Below are 21,670 nucleotides of genomic sequence, written 5' to 3'. Positions count from 1 at the left end.
CATGACTTGTAAATTCTAAAGTGAGAAGGTTGGAAAGCCTTCTGTGTGGAGTTTGCAGTTTTCCCCATTCTACCAAAAACATTTATGTTAGCTTAAGTGAAGATTTTAAATTGCCCATGGGTGGACATGAGAAATTCCTGCATTACAATTTTTTTTTTTAGCTGTCTAGCAATTACAATTTGTATTTGGTGTGATGGATTGTATTTTGACATGTGATACTAACATGGTGAAAATCTTGGTGTGGCTGGATTTCAAGGACTTCCATTGCATTTTACAGAGTTTTTTTTATTGCCCTTTTTATACACAGAAGTTGCAATCCTTTGCTGCTTACCCACACAGACAAATTTCAAGGGTGACAGGCCGGTTAGAACTTCTTACATTTGCTAAGCTATGTTCAGAGAGTCATCACTGGAGGTTTAGTGTCACTTCTAAGGATTTTTTACATTTTGATGTAAGCTGAAAGTCAAACGTGGAATATGAATCCTGCTTTACATATTAGCTGCTCACAAATGATAGAAAGAATTGTGAAATGTAATCACAGATGAAAGGATTAGCTTTATAAAGACCAGTGAGCCATGCAATGAATGCACCAAATGTCGTCTAGTCACAGCTAAGATCTTACAATAATAATAATAATTGTAATAATGATGCATTTGTAATATAAAACACCCTTTCAAATGACCTCAAAAGCGCACAAAGCAGAAACAAGAAAGGCAAGCAAATGTAAATGACAAAACTGCGAAACAGAAAAAACCCAAAAACAGTTTTAGCATTGTAACAAGGAGGAAGGGGGATTAAAAAGTTATTCCAGGCATGATTGAGCAAAATAGAATAACAACAAAAAGTAAATTACAGCAGAGAATGAGTACCGACCTGAGAGAATTGGAGGCGAGTGACAAATGGAACAACATTGCAAATGGAATTCAGCCAATCAAATTGATTCCTAATAGATGTTTCCACACACAAATTACTTTTGTGGAATATTAAGAAGAGAGGACGAGCAGAGAATGAGTGATGGCTGTCTTCGAGTTTAATGAAGTACAACAGGCTAAAGACAATTTTAATGACCTTCCTTCCTTCCTTCCTGAATTTTGCCATAGCCTCCAGGCAAGCCAGTTTCTTGTTCCATCCGCTACACGGGTCCAGGCACCCCCGTTCCTTGTTGGAATGGCGACACGGGTGTTTATTTCCTGCTTGAAACATCCTGCTCACCCACCTGCTGCTGCTCTTTGGCTCATGCTCCCGTCTTAATGTAATTGCAGCTATGGTCTGATGCGAGAATATGGTCACCCCTGGAAGAGATACGAGCACAAGGTCATTCTTAGAGTGTTTTCTTTGTTCCTCATTAGAATCACTTCCCTCCTTGAATCCTCTTGATGCCGTGGCTAATTGCAAACCTTTCCGATGCCCACAGAAACCTTCTCCTCAACTGCTCCTCTTTGAGACCATTTGGGCACTTTTATCGTGAAATAAATTATCATTAAGTGCAAGCCTAAGTAAATAAAACAATTTTATGGAATGTAAAAGTGGCAATTATGAGCTCGGGTCAATTGATGCAGCAGATGGCTCTTAGTCAACTGGCTCCACTTTTGCTCTCTGCTTGTTCCTGGACTAGCGCTCGACACAGAATATACGTATGCAACGCTTTATGGTTCATGTTGCATACTGTAACAAATTTAAATGCTCGCATTTATACTAAACGTCAACTGTGGCGTACATCATGACATTATTTACATCATTCCAAGTTCAAGAATATTCCAGAAATGCATGCCTTGCAGGCGAATATTTTTGTCATTCCAAAAAATTCTATTTTCACAATATTTTTAACATTCAGCCGATTCACCCTGGGAACATTTGGCAAAATTTGGTTTCCTTATCTTCAACTTTAATTTTGGTTTGGATTGGCTGGCCTAGGGTCATGGATCTTTATTTTGAAAAGTGGTTAAAATTTGGGCCATGGACTTTTATTTTGACACAGTCTTTGGTCACCTGGTCACTCACCTAATCAGGTACCTAATCAGGTAAAGATTGCTTCCACATGGCAGTCTGTTTCAGTCAAGAAGATAGTAGATGTGTGTGTTTGTGTGTGAGACCAAAAAAAAAAAGAAGATAGTAGGAATATACTTCTTTACTGCTTCAAGCTTACAATTTGGATTACCTGCACCTTTATTGGACATTCTTCCTCCATCTCCAACAAGGTAGGAGCAGCTGTTTTAAATGGTGAAGCAATGCAAATTATAATCCAGACATTGGTTATCATGCAAATGTGTAACTATGACCGTGTGCAACATGTGTTATCCGGTGTTTGACTGAGCATGAAAACAACCAGCATTGACCACAGTGAGGTCATTGACCTTACAGAGATGGCCTCTCTGCCTCTTCAGGGACCATGGTCACTGCTGGCGCGGCTTGACCGGCGTTCACACACCAATGATTATCCAGTCGGGGTTCATTGTGCTTGACTTATCTCTCAGTGACTTGTAGTCTGTCACCGTCGCAGCTGCTGGCGCCAACACTGACTCATACGCTTTGCCATGTTGATAAGTGCTCCGGTGGAGGTGCTGAGGAGGCCCTTGTGTGTTTCCTTTTTGGCTTTTTGTGTTGTGTTCAGTCAGGTCACGCAATTTGTGAGTGCTGTTGTTAATGGGGGGGGAAAAAAACTCAAGTTACTAAAATATGTAGTAGAAAGGTTTAATTGAATGCCCCTTATCAACATTTGTTTGGCATTATTCAACCGAAATTAAAAAGTCTGAACTCAGCAGTTATGAACATATGTCCTCAAATTGTGTTCAGCATTTATTCACTCAACTGTACAAAGTAGCAGCCGTAAGGTGTTTATTTGCGAGGAAGAGGAGGAGGAAGCAACTGAGCTTAACAGCAGCCCTCCATAGGAGTTAAGTCGTGCGACGTTTTAGTTTTACACGTACTGCTAAAGATGCCAGCTTAGTTATTTTCAACAAACACACATAGGTGATGCCTCTTGAGAAAGGAGTGTCGAAATGGTGGCGGATTGGGCGCTGGCTCTCATCTAATTTACCCCCTCCATTTTATGCAGCAAGAGATTTTCCTGGCTCCAGGCAAGCAATATCATGGACAGGTTGCCTGCAGACAGAAATAGGTAGTGCTCTCTACTGGTGTGCATGGAAGGCGCAGTGAGCCGCTCAGTGCATTGAACTGGCAGAAAGAAGCACTGATGGGGAAGAAGTGTGGTGGCTGATCAGCAAATGGTTTCAAGTGTTTCTACGTCCAAGGCTTTGTTAGAGCTTGTGTGCGGATGTGCTGCTGTGTTGATGCTTTTATAGGCAATGATTGTCATTCATTTTCATCTCCTGTACAATAATCTTGTGGTTTATAATAATCATCTAATGACAGATTTCAACATTTAATGAGTTATTTAATTAAAGTAGTGGATTTGCGGTTTTAGAGCTTTTTTTGTTTGGTTTTTATGAAGCTGTGAGGAAAATCCATCAATATTTTGCTGTGTATAGAAAGAGAATGCCTTATTAGCAGATTATGGACTCATCTCAAAGTCACAAAACTGATATTTTTTTATTTCATTTATCAGAGACTAATCCAAGGAGTAGGCTCCTCACCAACAAGGCAAAAACTTGCCGCACAAACTTCGTGAATGGCTCAGTCCAACAGATAGACACACCAGAGGGAAAACAACAACTAGACTGGGTTACGGACGTCAGATTAGCTCGCCCCTTAACTCTGCGGGATCTCACATGCATGTGGGATTTCTATACTTTTGTGTCAGTGGATGTTAATGAAGGCTGCACAACAGAACAAAAAGAAAAATGCACGCAAGTAAGCCTTTTGTCGAGCGTGTGGTGCACCACGGCTGATTATCCCTCTGAGCCCAATCCTCAAGGGAGATTTCCTCAAGTAGCTAATGCGCCATGTACTCATTTGCAAAACACTTTTGAATAGTGCTGCGTTTGTCCGTCTTATTCAGCGTGTGACAGGACAGACCTACAGAATATATCATATGATATTTCCGAACCTAAACAATCCTCATGTTTGCCTACATGAAGTAGTTATATTAATCAAACCCACGCTAACTTCATTTCCCTCTAGTCATTGAATTGATTCTAAATTAAAACAACGAGACAGACAATGATAGACGTCCGAGAATTCTAAAATGTATCCCAGTGAAATCCAAATGTCCCATTGGCATCAATTCAGATTCCTTATCTGAATGCATAATCAGGCACTTTTTCACAGCGAGTAATGTGGAGTGATTTTGTTTTAGTACATATGAGTGGATGCTTGGAGAGGAGAACAGATTTCACGGATTTTGAAAGACACACGGTGGCAGAGAAATAAGTTCGTTCAAAAGGGGAAAGGGCTTCACCCGCCCAGATACCTTAAGGGCTTATTTGCGATGCTCCTTATGTTGTCATTTAACCTCTTGTGTTTGAAGAGATCTGGCGTGACAGGCTGCATCTCATCACTCTGTATGGCAGAGATGACGCATTTTCATTGTATGGATTTGAAAATACAAATCTAACAATAAGAAAAAAGAAGATGGGGTTCTTTCATTTCTAATTGAAATGAATATTTTTGCCTCTTTATTTGGGTGGTGTTATGGCTTTTATTTGACTATCTTTTCTATGGAAGCAGATGTCTAATTAGGGTGCAGATGGTACTTGAGGTCCCAAGTTACAAAAATGTACTCATCCTACTCAAAATTGTTAATAGCAGTGCAGTGTTTGATCAATCATTGTGAAAAAAAAAAAGTGTCCTCACCTCAAAATAAGTGGCAGTACCCATTTCGACTTAACTAATTCATTCTGGGTACCAAACAGCCTTTTTACTTCAAGTGTTCAGTTACCGATGTCAAAGCAACATCTTTTAAACGGAGCAAACATGAATCTCCCTTGAAGGACGTAACACCGTTTTTCTTTTTCCAAGGCTTTGACATGAAAAGCCCCGCAAGGGTCCTATAAAAGTCCATGTCACTCCTAATCATAGACATATTGTGCAAGCAAGGGGAAAATGTGTATGATTTTATGCACAGTCAGTTCAGATGAACGTTGGCTCTTTTTTTCCTCCCGTTGCCTGTTTGCTGTAGACGACGATGACAGACAGGGTCATTATTCTCTCTTTGCACACAGCGGCGACATGGTCTTGTTCCCCTCGCCCTGATGAAGCGGGAGCGCTAATAAAAGGAACAGCAATGATTGCTCCCTCGCTCCCTCCCTCCCTTCCAGGAATTAGGCAGTCATCTCTGATGCTATAAAGTCGTTATCTGAGAAATACCTACCGCTGCTTTAACTTCATCGTCAGCATATCAAAGAACAGCGCATACTGCTTATGGCTTTGGATGACAGGAATGGAGTGCACACACGGGGCAAAGAACACGTCGGCATCTCTTTACCTTTTGTAATGAAATGTTATCATAGCGACTCGCATATCCAGGCTGTGAAATTTGGACTGGCTTGAAGTAGACAATTAAAGAAGAGACACCCATTATTTTGGGGAAGGTTTGTAAAATGCAATTATTTTGTGCATTTTAACCTTGGTGGCACTTGAATCTATTGAGTCATTTCACGGAACATCTAGGAGACATCAGCGAGAATCATGTCATAAAGTTATGTCAGATGGATCACCACAAAAGGAGCACATTTATGAGAGGATGAAAAGGAACAACCTCGATATCTGATAACGGACAAATCTATAACCATACCACTGCCGAGCACCTTTTATCTACCGCGTCATCGATTTATACTCCTCACTCAGAGTAGATACACTTTAGAGTTTGAAGATTTGTCCAATTGAAGATCACAGCCGATACGAGACGGCAGACTTGGAACTTGAAAGAATCCAACAAACGGAAACAAAGAAAAGGTTGATGGCTTTGTAAACAAGCCAACGTTTCAGTTGGTGTTCATTAAAGAAGTCAAGCGTAGCAAAACCGGGCACAACAAACACACTACCTTCTCTCGCTTCTACTCCATGTAAACACAAAGAAAGTTTGTGACTAGACATTAATGCTAATAAACAAAGTGAGGAGCCATCTTATCATGTATATTTAATTCTATCAAAAGAAAAGGAAACAAAGCTGCAAAAGCATGACACCCCTAAACCAAGAATGGGTTGTTGTTTTCTTTTTTCAATCTAATTTGTCACACTGAGTGATGTCAAGGCAGCAATTCATCACCAAGCAGTCAAATTACATTTGTCCACGAATGTCAAATTCTGGCAAATTTCACAATGCTCTGACACATTTTCAGGTCAAGAGTGTTTTACTTAGCTGTATTATTTCCCACTTGATGGATGGCTTAGCATTCCCGAGACTGAGCTATTTTTATACTAGCAATTAAAATGTCACATTTCCAATATAAGTCTGAAATTAAAAGGAAGCTTTCCAGAAGTTTATAGAGGCTCGCTTGCATGTGGAAACTTTTATCCGGTCATCCATTTTTAAAGTCACATGTCATGTTGGCCACCAAACCATCAGTTGAACTTTATTTATAGAGCACTTTTACAAATGACCACAGCAGCATACATAGTGTCGTACGTAAAGTAAAATTCTGACATGTCAAAACAATCAAAACAGTTTACTCAATAAAACACTAAAATAGTAACAAGTTTCATGCTGACTCTAAATGGAAACAATAAAAAAAAAAAAAAAAGACGTAATGGAAAGCCATTTAACAAAAGGTCATTCCAGAAGGATGGAGCAGCAACGTGAAAAGCTCCATCCCCTCTTAGTCCTTGATACCTCCATTAGCATCTGGTGGCTAGCTGACCTGAGGCACTGGGGCGGAAGAGCTCAAAGAGGAAAGATAGGGTGAGCCGATTTAAAGACAAATAAAAACATCTTAAAATGCACTCTAAAATGTGCAAGGAGCCAGTGAGCAGAGGCCGGAACTAGATGTGCTCCCTCTTATAAGCTGCAGTTAAAATGCGAGCAGCATCATTTTCGGCTTTTTTAAAAAAAGTTTTAAATAATCGTTAAAGAATCCTGTCTGATTCTGTATGTGCATATGAATCTATTCCCAGGTCAGGCGATGTATGTCTACATTAGCAAGGAATCAATAACATCATGTAGGCAAACATCAAATGCTAAGTAAATCATCTTAACCCATGAATATTTCAAGAGGCATAAAACATCTGTGAACACGTGGCATACTTTAACCGGGCCTAATAACACAGCAACAATCCACAGACAATTGGGATGCTTAACAACCTGCCATGCAAAATCCCCCCCCCCCCCCCCCCCCCCTCACCCGAACACCTTTCACTGGTGCGTATCCGAGAACAGCAGCACCCCGAGCTCATTACATTATAGATTAGCATTCCCAGTTTGAATGAGTTGAAATGTTTTTATTAAGTGAACTTGGTTAAGAGCTGCAGGCTAAGTGTCTCGTTCCAGAATCTGCTGAGGATTGTCTCGATCCAGTCAGCCATTTCCATACAAGCTCTCTGAAAGTTGAACCAAGCAGCTGCGCCGCACCGACAGTGGTCGCTGATGATATTCCCCTGACCGTGAATATGAAATTAAAAATGAGCTCTCGCAAACGTCGGCACGCTAAAAATATCTTTTGCCGTTTAACACAATTTAGCGACCTCCTTATCGGCATATGCTGTCCAATCTTCAGAGACCAAAAGCATATGTTCCAGGCAATGTTAAATGCGCTGCATACAAGATAATTTGTCTTTTTTTCCATTTTGTTTTGGCCACTATAAAATTTACAAGCAATATACCCAATTCAAACAGTCATACCTTTGCCATCTTAAAAATTGATTTAAGCCAGATCCAACATATCTTATGGATCCAAGGAGAAAAAAAACATTCGACACAAATGCATCAAGACTGAGAGCCGCTGACTGATAAGTGCTCACATGCAATGTCATGGTATCGATTGATCTAATCTACATCCATTTTATGGCAGTACTGTGGTTGTGACTAATCCCCTCGTCAATATTGCGTTCATCCAGTAGCTTCTGATGCAACATGGCCTTTCTGTGGGATTTACTGTCGCCGCTATATTGCACAATTACAATCTTATCCAGATCTAATGTTTGCAGTATTTTTTTGTATTATGGTCACGTGTGCTGATGCCCCTCATAAATATCTGAACTGTCTTCCTCTGTCTCGCTGGCATATACACATGTGAGCTCTTTGCTAAATCAAGTAGTGAATTTGGTTTTCTTAAATGAGCACTCCTCTGATCATTGGCAAGTGCGAATACACATATTAAATCGGATGCTCAAATTGGATTCGTTGCCTGCAGGCAGGTCCAAATAGTGAATAAAAAACCTGGAAGTAAAGGATAAATATTAATTCTGGGGCTGACTTGATAAAAAATAAATCCTAATCACATGGTTCTTTAGTGTCTGGAGCCTCGATTTTCATAGTCCACACTCCCTCCCGGATGCCGCGGATATAATAACATCACACTCCAATACTAGCTGTGACAAACATCCAGTTTCGGAAGAGAGAGAAAAAAAAAAAAACATTTGTATGCAGAGTAAGTAAACATTAGCAGCGGGTAGTCACATGATATGCAACACCTCATGTGTCTTTCCATCTTTATGACTTGTTTATTTTCACAATGTAGCAGCACCACAGACACCTTCTGGCTCCGTCACCCAGCAGGTGAAACGGAACCATAGACGGATTCAGCCTTATGGCGGCCCATCAAATACTCACTCATTACCACAGCGGCAAATTTTCTAACACAATTATTCACCTGATGCCTGAAAGGAGCAAATGAGGTGGCTCCAGGCTATTTGCTGCCAATTAAGACATTACATGCCGTTTGAATGCGCATTCTCCAAATATTTTGCCAGTCCCATTGGGGCAGCAGAATCACCTGATCCATCTTTCATTTAAGGACACACATTTTGCGTTGTGAATATTATTTTGAATTGCTGATCATGACTAGTTGCATCTTGCTTACACCTAAATTCGATATAAAAACGATAAGGCAAGAAACACTGAAATTCAATTAAGACGAGCTTGGCAGATCCTGCGACAAGAAGACTATTTCTTCAGCACATAGTGATGGACTAGCATGGATGGCCCTGCTGCACATGATTTTTTAATGAAATACATCAGACAGCTTATGTTTAAGATTGTTTGACCTTTCAAAGGTCAGCATTCTCCTGAGTCACTCATTTTTACATGCTCTTATTCGGTCATTCTCATCCAGTGTGGACCTTCTTTCTTTTCGATACAGGCAATGACATTTTCTTTTTGATTTTTTTAAATTTTTTTTTCCTCTCAGTGCTTCCATCTAATGTCATCTTATTGATTGAACTCTTCCAAATACAGTTTTCATAAGTCCTCTGGTCACTGCAGCTCTCCAAGCCACTATTCATTGTTATGTTTATATATTTTTGATGGAGCATGGCCTTTGTGGAATTTACTGCCACTGACCTACCTCTACACTACTGCCTTGCACTACTGCAGTCAAGGTGCACCAGGAGCGATCAAGGTTTTCTTTTTTTTTTTACCTTCCGCTATTCCATTTCATTGAAATACAGTTTGCTGGGTGGAGATGGGAAATGTTTAGCTACAGGTGAATATGAAACACAAATATATACTAGAAGATTATCCGGTCACAATATTAAGTGCACATGCTCCAGTTCTCAATGTACAATTTATTTTGCAAACCTGATCGGTAAAAACGTAAATAATATTCATTTCAACATTTCAATGTTGCACCAATATAAATTGAGCAGCTCAAATTTGGTTTGCGACAAGTCAACAAGCACCACCCAAAAATCAATCTAACAACTTGCTTCTTTTTATGGCATTTGAAATGATGAAATAGCAACTATTATAAATGATGTATTTCCCTTCATGTGGCTGTTTTTCTCACTGCTCTAATGACCACATTATTTAAGCCACATATGAAGAGAAATGGCTTTCCCATTGTGACCTCCAATTATTCCAAAACAAGATCTATTCTGCCATTTTTAAGTAAGATTTTAGAGGAGATTGGTTTTATGCAGCTGAATAATTTGATCAATTTGCTAAATACCCATGAGAAATTCCAGGCTGGTATTAAATGAAAAAATTGCAGTCGCGGTTTCATTGAAACTAGGTGCAGCTTTTGAATTTTGATTATGAAATGCTGACTGTAGATCAACAGTTCTATATATATATTATTTGAGCCAGAACTGTATTTAACTTGGTTCAATTAGAATCATATCTGAATCAGTCGAAAGATTTTTTTTTTTTTTTTTTAAGTGACGTATGTACTTCCATCTATTGTTGTTGGCCACAGTTGTTTACTGAATGGATAGGGGAGAAAAATAGCACTCCTTTTTTTTTTTTCTTTAACAAACCATGCCACATAAAACAAATGCCAATCAGGATAATCTGTGAGCGGCATCCATGAATCGAGTTTTGAATTTTGATAGCATGTAAATGTAATCGCAGTCTGATGCAAAAGATCGTATCTTTAGGTTGTATTTTATCTTCTTTGAACTCCTACAAGATGTGATTCAATAATCTATTCAATTCTCGGTGCAGCAGGCACTTTTCTGTGGAGCCGCGCATAAATGTCACCTCACAAGAAAAGTCTGCTTTGACAGTTGTCTGGGTTCTTTGTGAGTTGAATGCCCTCCCTTTGCCTGAAAGGATATTATCAGGATGTTCTGACTTTCTCCCCAAGAAAATATTCACGCTGTGCCGAGAGATTAACAAAACATCTCACAGCCAAATGACACTGTAAACTGCCATGTGACTTTTGACTACAACTAAAAATGCATTCTTGTCTGAAAACAAACGGGGATAATCCGTCGGATGGGTGATGATTAAACATTGCTCTTTGTTTTTAAACATTGAGGCTCACTTACATGATCAGTGAACTTTAAGGACGGGAAACAGCATCTGGTCGCTATCCTGCTTGAAAACACCCCTGCAGGGTTTGTCATTTAAAATGCAATCCAGCCATGCAGCGAGCAGCGCTCACTTGTCTGTTTGCTTGAATGCAGTGATTTTCCACTGTAATCGTTAAGTATCTTTTCTTTAAAGGACATCATTGCCTTATCTATATCATGATTAAGTTGTCATTTTAATATCGCAGACAGATAAAGAGAGGAAGCAGATGCTGCCTGGATTAAGAAAAACATTTTCATACACAAACAAGGATTTGGACTGCAGACAGTGGAAGGCGATTCGATGAAAGCAAGCTGCTGTTGCTTTTTAGCGATGGGCGCTCTAGCTCGGGGTTAGCAGAGGCCATCAAATAGATAATGACTCAAATTTGGGAAGCTGTAGATAAAAACTAAGTGCCTAATGAATGAAAATGACCATTATTGTGCAATTAGCATAATGCAATTGCTGAGCCAATTTGCCTCATCTTCAATTTTGCTCGGTTTTCTGATCTAATCATGAAGTTGAAAAACAGATCTGCAGTTAGAGTTGCAGGCTTTACAGAAAACAATACCCCAGAGGGACGTGAGGTTAGAGGAATTGATACCATCGCGGCAGGGTTCAGTATGTTGGATTGTATTATTCTCTCGAAATTAGGAGCCGGGTTTTTTTGGTTCATTATTTTATATTGGTCATGCACGTGCTGTTATTTCAGTCAGAATTGATCTTGCAGCCAAGGTTTGTCCAGTGACACTCCCCTCCCCATTCTCTGTAAGTAGGCTATAATATAATATAGGATCTTTGCCTGTTGATGAAATGTGGCATTTAATCATTTTGTAGTGTTGAGTAACTCTCACAGTAACGCAAATGAGATTTGCTTGTATGCACTTCAGCAAAAAATAACCTGTTGTTGTTGTTGTTCATCAAACATTTGTATGCAAAGTTAAAAGCAAGTATTTGGTCCTTTTATAAACTTGGTGTCTTTCTGAAAACGAGGCAAAGCAGGTCACTTGCTCATTTTCTTTCATTATCTTTGCGAGCATACGGTGTACTCCCGGTTGGTCGTTGTGATCCTTTTGTTGTCGAGGCACGAGCAGTACTTTGTACGTACTAAATAAAGCTTCTCTACAGTAGACATAATTATGCATAATAATACACCTTGGGCTTTAGAGTATAAAAAATGCACACACTTTGAACCGTTGCTAACCCACATGTTTCATCGAAACAAAATTTCACGACATCTTATATATTATTGAAAGGAATGAAATCAACTAACCGCATCCATCAAACTTTAACATGAAGCAGACGAGATTGCGGCAAGAACTGCTCCAAAGGCGCTGATTATATGGCTCAAATATCAGTGCCCACCCACTCGGTACATTATGCTGTATTATTTTCTGTTGCAGGACAGAAAGTGCTTCTGTTGCGAAAGGTTAGATATCTTTTTCTCCCACTAATAGGTCAAAGATAAAACATACAAGACAGACGAGAGGTGTTTGTATTTAGATTAAATTGAGTAACAGGACCCGCAAGAGCATTTTATGATTGCTAAATTGTTTGGCTGCAACCTCGGGGGATATGACAGAGACAATAGAGCTGCTGACGATACAACGCCCGGGTCGGATTGATGTTGTCGCAGCCATCAGAAAGCAGCTGTCTGGGTTATTCAACGGGACCTAATTAAAGACGCACGACTCGGTGTACAGTGTTGGTTTAAATTTTGTCAAAACAACCAGGAGGCATGAGGCCGCCAGTCCGTGGTGTGATTCGTAATCCTCAGGTGTGCGCCATCATCACATGCCAAGTCACGGTAACTCCACGCCATCTGCTGCTCTTTTTCCTCAGCCACTGGATGAAACCCTTCTCATGAAACAATACCCACTTTAGATTTGAAAACCTGACCAGAAAGGAAAGAAGGGGGTGGGGGGGCTTGCACAGCGGGAGACATAAAGACAATGTCCTTGCACCAAGGGTGGATGATAATGACGGTGACCAGAATCATAACCAATTTAAAAAGGAAAAGACAGTCACTTGACATTTCACACACTGATTGTGAAGCCCCAGATCCCTTTTTACATGGCATGGCGTGCCATGCGCTGTCAACACACACGCAGGGCTCAAGGTGCGCGCTTACCGCATGGCCCTTAAATACGAGCTGGCGTAGCGTTTTCTAAAGCACAAACGCATGAATTATTCCGAGACTGCCTATTTGTGCAAATGCGAGCGTGTGGGAGAGCGATGGGTTGGCGTGAATGTGCAATTAGGAAGGTGATTTGTGTCCATGGGGCCAAAGGAAATGCCTTTGCAGATGTGACAAAGTGAGCATCTCCCTGATGGAAGCCACAGCCTAACATCAGCACAAACAGCAACCTGAAAGCAGTCCAGGTAATTAAGGATGAAGGGTGTTGCTGCATCCAGGTGCAGCTCTGTGTGATTTTTTATTTTTTAAACACATTTCACTCTTATTTCCCCTGCAGTACATAAGATGGCATTTAGTTTATGATCTAACTGCCTTTTGAGAACTATGGAGCACCAAAGGCTATAAAGCCCCCCCGCCCCACAGGAATTGTATTTGTCTTTATGGAGCATTGAAGATAAATAAATGTGATTACATTGCCACATATGTGTCAAGTAAATAAAAGATGGCTGAAAAGATTATAGGCATTCTTTGGTATAGAAAATGCCTGACACAATATTTTCTCTGGACATGAATACTAGATGGCTGACCCAGAGAGTTGAGTCAGTTGGACCCAACTTTCAGTTGTTTTGAAAAAGAAAACCCATCCATTTTGGAAATGTTATTTAAAATGAATGAATAAGTCCTCACAAACCATTTCCTTCAAATCACTTCTGGAAATGGATAAATATCAATCCAGCCAGTGTGGTTTGCTTGTTACCCCAAAAAATCTTTTGTTGGCTGAGCAATAGTGGCCCATTGAGCTAGATTGTCACCTGGTGTCCACTTAATGGAACCCGAGAAGAAAAGAGAAGATATTGCTCGTCATGATGTACAGCACAGAGCTGGAGTCACTTTTCACCAATCACAGTGGAAGACAGAACTTTCCACTCTGCTCCATCAATATGTACCCAAGGACATCATGTCGAGCTGCTGATGTACAAAGAAGACAAAAGACCAGGTAGATCTTCCTGATCATTAAGGGTGTGTGTGGGTTTGTGTGCGCACCTTTTAAATGGCTCTGTTAAAAAGTGGACCAATTTGATTGAATTTCATCCTACATAAATGGAAAAAGACGACTCGTTTCCGTCATCCCTCCCAGCCCAGCCCAGGCCTTCTCAGATGCTTTGGTGCCAGAACCAAGCCGCAGATGATGTGCCTGTCAGCGGTCAGCCAGGCACAGGAAAAACGATGAGGTCCTTTTGTGCCCGGGCTGTTGTTGCATCCAATCAATCTCCACTGGCCAGATTTGGTGGCTAGGGTGTACTAATTGCTTTATTGATTTGAGGGTTTGCTCTTCTGAAGCGCTGATAAACACATCGTGGGCATTAGGGAAAAAGGATGAGACCCACTGAGCTTTCCTTTAAAGTTCAACCCTTAGCATTTCGAGAGGCTGCCGAGTATTCTTGGCAGTCTTTTGCCTCTGTATATACTATAAAAAACTAAAAAATATCTACGTACGTATGTACATCCAAAAAGGAAAAAAAACATCTGTCGATAATCCACATGGATGGTTCTGTGAGGACGACGCGGAACAATATGACAATGATGTTTGTCTAATGTGACTTCTCCTCTTCGGCTTGCATTTGAACAATAGGGCTGAGATCTAGCACTGTGATTTTAATTAAATAGATTATTTTTGTCCGCCTCTGCTCATATATGGTTGAGTGAGCGCGTTGAAAGCAAGGTGGAAGAACCAAAGAAAACGGACCTGTCAAGCACATCCACCAGCTTAATTATCTACCTGGCAAGTCACAGGAGATTACTTGCACTCCTCTGGGAAATTTTCCACTGACAAAAATACAGCAGCATTTTCAAGATATTAACTACGCCATCACTCAAGCATTTACAGAGGCAAAAGTGCACAGATGGATGGACCCGACAAACTCTTCAATACCAAAGTAGCTCCAAAGTAGCTCCTTAGAGTGGCAAAATGATATCATGCACCACTTTGCATAGTAAGCTAATTGTAATACTCCAAACAAACACACACATGGGAAAATTCAATTTCTATTAACGTTTCATCTGCTTAGTGGAGACATTTCTGCTGTCGAAACACGATGAACAAATTGAAATAGTGTAATACTGTCTGAGCAGCTTAATTCCTGTCTGAAAGAAAAAAAAAAAATGAAGTTTGCTTCTAATGAAAATAACTTGAGCCGAACTGATGTAAAATGGTTTTGACAGGCAGACGTTTCCTGTGTGTGCTGTTTACCCAGAATGATTTGAGCTACATGATGAAATATGATCTTATCTATTGACTCTTATCAACGTGGACCCCAATCTCACTAATGAGGTGTCCCGAAGCACAAGAGGATTCAACAATACATGCTCTGGTTCATGTCAGTTTTGTGCTTACAGCGCGTTCTACTGCTCCACCCTAGGGCCAAGGATTTAATTAATACAACTTTCATCAACAACAACAACAAGCCGCCTCCACTGCGATAAGCTATACATGAGCCTCTTCCCGTGTGTGTGAAAGGACGCAATAAAGTTGAATTAATGTCCCAGAGCAATAAAAATAGCTAACGTGCAATAAGTGTGCACTTGTAGCATGCATTTCTTCACCCCCCCTCTCTTGTCTGCAAATTCACTGTGACTGAACAAGAGACTGGCCAATGGCGTGTGAGCCTTTCCGCTGTGTCATCATACTGTAAGTGTTTGAACGTGTCATGCATGTTGCTGGTATCTGCTTTCAACAGACTGCGCAAGCTGTTCTGCTATGTTTCATCAAAGCGAGATAATTCGTCATCCAAGCAGCTTCCACTGTGCTTTGGCGCGAGCTCTATCGGTAGATCTTGACAAGAATTTTCTTAATGTATTTCCACTTCCTTCCATCTATTTCTAATACTGCTTATCCTGTTGAGGGTCTTGGGTGGGGGTGATGGATGGATGGATGGATGGATTTTGTATTTAATTGTTTTTGTGGTGACACCTATATTTACACTCACACAAGTCCTCTTTTTGAGGCATGTGCCTCCAAGTTGTGCAAAGTACTGCTCTATTCTCCCTCCTGTCTTAAAAGTAAGATTTTTGAGCAGCCCAGAATGGAAATTCCAAACTGAAATGTGCCAGACAAGGCCAAGACTTTAATCTATTTCTCCTGCATGCATGATGAGTTTGGACATACAGTAAACAAAATGTCAACACATCATGACAGTTTTAATCAAATCATTAGGAAAATGCCAACTGTCATTGTAAGCAATCATATATCTGCCAAGATGTCCACCTTGGAAAGAAATAAACATTAAATAGCAAAATACCTGATTGAAATCTAGATGCAGTACAAAATGTCTGCAATATCCTTGGAAGTAGTCAAAAGAAAGTTCTTTTTTTATACCTCAGAAGCTCATAGTGTTCCACTCCTTCGTGGTGTTTGAAATAATCAAGATATGGAAAATAGCACCAGCAGCAATGCAAAAGAATGGAGCCAGTATTGAGCTGGGGAACCGTTGCATTAAGTTACAACAAAGCATGATTTATGAAAATACATCTTGTGACAGTGTAATATCAATATATCCCCGAGAGCACTGCGAAGGAAAACGGTTTGATTTAACGCAAGTTCAGTCTACGGCACGCCGCTGTCTGCTGGAGGAATACAAAGGTCGAAGGAGCCGGCTGAGGCTGCTGCTTCTTCGGGAGGGAATGTGACAGCTCCTGGCAGCCGTCCAGTTCAACTATGGGCCAACTACGGGACTCTCATTTCTCTTTTTTATTCTCGCTAGCCGTGGGACTTGCTTTACAAAGCATTGGAGACCATGTCATTAACTGGAATGGGCTTCAACATAAATTTGTGGGTGGTTTATATTTTAAATAAGGGCCCACATGTCGTCCGTTCATGATTCATTATGCTGTCCCAGATTTGCATGCGTGGCTCCTGCTTGATTTGTTTGGGATCTCCTGTGTTTAACAAGCTAAAATAAGAACACTATTGAGACACCGCACGATGGTACGGTCTAAGCAAGTGAATTGTAGAAAGGGAATTTCCCCATTTTTATTTCCTTATTTTTAGGGGTGTGGCCAAAAGGGGTGCAAATATGAATTTGAGAAAATTATTTGATAATCTGACAAAGGGTTTAGTAAAATCTTTATACGGCTTACATTGATTTACGCAATAATTAATTTGTGCAATCATTATGCTGTCCAAACAACATCTCATTGCTGCACCAGTGAGGTTGGTGGATTAATTTGTCAAATCAAGTGCTCACTGAACACGTATTTAGACAGATTTGTGCTACGCCAATTGCACAAAATTGGCAAAGTCTCGGTTTCCCAACAGCACACCTATGAAGTGGATTGGATCACCCCAGCACAGAATGGCTCACTCATTTAGAAATGTGTGAACATAGAAAAATTCAGAGATCAGGAAAAATGGGAGCAAAAAGCCAAAGCCTTGCATATGTGTTTTTGTACCCAGCTCGCTGTTTTCTTCTTGCATCTTAAATGTGTAGTGTTGTGCAGCCATCTCAAAAGGGCTCAGGTAGTGACAGGAGTAAGGCAAACTGTCAAGTCAATCCTAACATCCCCCTTTAAGGTTAGAAAAACAACAAACACACCAAAAAATAATGTAGGGAGGTAGAGGAAGCATGAGTAACAATATCACGGTTTTGATTGAACAGTACTCATGTTGGCATATACTGTTTATTTCACGAGGAGAGAAGTGAGGTGAGTGTCACTCACTTCCACACAGCCTCTGTCTGGAGTACGTACTTGACTGTAATTGGCAATAAACAGTACCTTGTGAAATGGACCGAATTCATTTGTCTGCTCTCTCCAAGCACTCTCCTCTGGTCTCCCTCTATTCCCCCATCTGATGAGCAAATGCCCTCTTCATTCAGGAGCTTTTTGTACTTGATCAAGTGAAATCCCATCCAGAAAATCGGAGAGCCATTTTTGTCGCTGCTTCTTGCTCATACTTTCACACCTTCACCATGTAATTTGATAATAGAAAAAAAATACAATTTATAATAATAAAATAATTTCAACTTTGATAACACAAATGCAACAAAGTGCATATGTTTTACATAACCATCATCAACACAGGCTAAAAATGCTATCACTTCACTTTCCCCTCATTGATTCAAGGTAATTCTACCCAATGTTTGAATTCTATAGACTGTAACAAAATAAATGAAAAGCTTCGGTAACCTACAGTACATTAAGCTGCCTCAGTTTGATATGGATGAATTTGATCAAACATAATACAGTGTATACATTCCAGGTAATCATATTTCAAATTTCTCCCAAGCCTCAATCGAAATCTCTTGCACTTTAAATTGGGGCACAGAAGAAAGCGTTGCCTTTCTTGAAAGCAGAGTATTTCCACGTTGCTCTTAACTAACTATAGCTGATGCATTCCCTCCGGTCTACACTTGCTCTTTAAAAGTTGAAATGCTAAACTTTCTCTGCGGAGATATATTCAGGATTTCATAAATGAAGCCAGAGCGAGAACACCTTCTGATGAGGCTTTGGGACTCGGAAGGCTGGGGCTTCTCTTGTATCTTACATCTTTGACAGAAAGCTCACAATAGCTACACTAACAAGCAGTCGCGCTTGTTTACGAGCCCTGAGCAAAGTCTTTTGAAAACACAGGGAGGACAGTTTTGTTCCCCAAGAATGGCCCTGCCAATACACGGATGACGACGCGACGGTGGCTGCAATGCAAACGCAGTTAGAGCCCGAGAGACCAAATTTGGCCAACTGCCACTTTAGGCACCAGTCCAAAAATGGCTGGCATCCTCTCTCATGGTTATAGGTGCATTACATACAAGGAGAAGATGGCGGGTGCCAAGAAAAACTAAATACCGCAAAGGAGATGATGTACAACATGCTTCTTTGAACCTACTCGAAATGGATCATGATAGAGGGTAGGAGAACTGCAATGTCTGAAGATGTACTCAGACATCATCATTATTTAAAGATGTCGATGGTCGCTTTGTGTTGTGGAGCATTTGAAGAGCATTGCCTGTCTTCCGAAAAAGAAGAAGAAAAAAAAAAGCCCATGTATTTCTGTCCCATTGTCCACGTAAGCTACCTTGACTTTAGCACTATACCTTGATAACTTTAATGCTAGTCCATATTCTTGAAAGTAGCCTCTCCAATCACTGGGCTTTTACTCTCAAGGGGCAGTGGGACAGTGTCCTATGCTCAGGGCTAAGAGAGTTCCACTTGAAAAAAGGAGAGAAGGCTTGAAAGCATGTAGTTGATTCTCCGGAGACCAAACTGTGATGAAAATTATAGTTCCAGACCTGAAAACGAGCCATGCGGGAACGGAGCTAGTAATTGGTATGCAGGTGATATGTGCGTGCGTGTCTGAGAGAGAGTTGCAAAGTACGGTGGTATCAATGACATCCGTGCACATGTAAGTGCACAGCCACTGGGAACCCATGACTGTGAAATATGGACATCAAACAATCAAAGAAAACAGACGAGATGTGTTTCGGGGCTTCTTCTTACCGCAGATCTGCAAGAATGTCTAATGTTGTGCTGGGAGTAGTATTCTAGCTTTCTTTAGAAACTAAGTCTACGGATGAACATCTTAGAGGTCATAGAATTCAAATTCAGCAAGAAATTGATGACCTTTGCTCAATATTTGTTCTCCTTTAATATGTGGTGACTTTTTTTATTATTGATTGACAACATGTATAATCTCAGGTGAGACATCAGATTATTACCAGCAACTCCTTTACTTTGGCTTCATTTCTTTATATTGATTATTTCAAAACAATAACCAGCGCCAAGGAGGGATGTTGATAGAAAAATAGGGAAAGAAAATACACAAGACGTGATGTGAATTAAGCTGCCATTCAAAGCAACAATACTACTGTGCTTCATGCAAGCAGCGGGAGTTTGCTTATTAACGAGAAACCCCGAAACCCAGCTTGTGCCGATCCCCAACGTGTAGAAAATAAAATGGGTGGGTGGAATCAGGGGCAGTGCTGCCAAATTAATCATGCGAGTGACTTGCTGTGGCGCCCCCCCCGATCCAAAGTTGCCAAAACAACAGCTGCAAGTGTTTTATCACAGCTAGACCAGTGAAAAGGATTATGTGCTGCATTTCTGTTTACCAAAACATGCCAGATTTGTTTTTAATTCTATTTACAAACTTTTCCCCAGCACTATGTTACTCGCTCATGATTTCTTCACTCCGTCTTGTGCAGGAACCATCTTTTAAACTTAGAGGTCAAATCATCATTCTTTTTATCTATGCTACTTGGAAGCACCAGAACTGACAGAGCTATTGTTTAATCACCTGTATGAGGTTCTCTACGTATGCGTACAGTGTAAAGGAGCGAGCCTATGCACACGCTGCTGCAAGCATACAAATGTCTTTCACAGTTGCAAAACTCAGTGAGACTCATTTCCAAGCAGTTGGGAGGCAGGGCATAAAAAATACTGCTGTGCTTTCCCAATGGGCTGTAAAAATCCAAGAAATCTTGCTACTTTCATGCCTGAAAATGTACATTTCTCGCTTCATGCCACTCTTCATGCTGCACGTGTACTGTACATAGAAAGAGAACAATGGCCTCTGTGAGAAGGTCATACTGTATTCCGTAGCTCCCCGTTTCAAAGCTAATCCAAGCTAATAATAAAATATTGGACTTTCTTTTTGTGACCAGTATAATAAACCCGTGTGGTAACGCTGTGTGGAGGTGGCTTAGATTCAATGTTGGTAATCTCATGGATGAGTGCTGGGAAACAAATCTGTGACAAGGAGGGCTGCGCCACTGTGGGAATAGTTATTTCATTCAACACTTTCTCTTCTAATTGCTTTATAGTTGTGCTGGCCAGTGTGCTAATTAAAAATAATATATATAATACAATGATTCAGAAGTTACAGTGCCCAATGATCACATACATTTTCGACCAAAAATTTAAGATGGTGTTAGATGTGGGCTGAACCAGCAATTAAAAGGTTGCCACCAAATTGTCATTTTGCCAGGTGAATCTCCAAGACAGTCCTTCTGCTGCTAAGGCTTAGTCATTTTGGCGGGGACCGACCGGTCTGCCAAGTTGGCCAACACATGGCGTGAGTCTTGCACTGATACGGCCCCAAAAAGGATCTGTCAGCATTTGCGCCTTGGCGCTGTTAAATGCAACATTTATGCCTTGATCCCCCTGAGGTGGGGAAGTGGAGCGAATGTTTGTATTTTGTCAGGGTTCCTTAAAAGGTTGCAAACAGTTGCAAACAGTTTTTCTTGTCAGAGAGAAATTTTGAGCACGTTTCATCGCAATGATGCTGATCATTGTGCAGATTCAATCTTGCTATTTTATCATGAGTCATACATATTTTTGAAATGTTAGTCTGTCCACTTTCCTTGGGCTTTGCAACCCACCTAGAACAGGATGGAAGTGGCACTTTCCCACATATACTGTAAGATAACACGATTTGTCATCGACCTGCAGACAAGCAAAGTCTAATCCGTTGCATTCGACAGCTGACAACGGTGACAAAGTGCCCAAACATTTAATATTGACTCTTTCCCCAGGGGGGAAGTCACTGATGGACACAGAAAGCTAACAATGTTGTCCTCTTGGGGGGGACTAACCTGAACATGGCAAAATACCCGCATGCACTCAACTGCCTTTGGTCACACAGCATGACTGGTGGTGAGTCAGAGCAGTGCCTGCACAAAATTGATGTGTTGGCCGCT

At 40.7% G+C, this 21,670-nt stretch overlaps 1 protein-coding gene across 4 annotated transcripts in view; it reads left to right on the top strand.

The window, feature by feature from the left end:
- Window positions 1–1,996: 1,996 nt before the first annotated feature.
- The window catches only part of LOC148384838 (leucine-rich repeat and fibronectin type-III domain-containing protein 2), a 94,204-nt gene continuing 74,530 nt past the window's right edge, over window positions 1,997–21,670 (top strand). For all 4 annotated transcript variants that reach the window (XM_088400685.1, XM_088400683.1, XM_088400687.1 and 1 more), the window contains exon 1: window positions 1,997–2,198. The gene's annotated coding sequence lies outside the window, so the exon portion shown is untranslated. The remainder of the gene's footprint in view (window positions 2,199–21,670) is intronic.

This window comes from Syngnathus floridae, chromosome 16 (assembly GCF_059516105.1).
Source record: "Syngnathus floridae isolate MCC-2025c chromosome 16, RoL_Sflo_1.0, whole genome shotgun sequence".
NCBI lineage: Eukaryota > Metazoa > Chordata > Actinopteri > Syngnathiformes > Syngnathidae > Syngnathus > Syngnathus floridae.
Note: the sequence above shows the minus strand (reverse complement) of the source record. Positions and strands in the feature narration are given on the sequence as shown.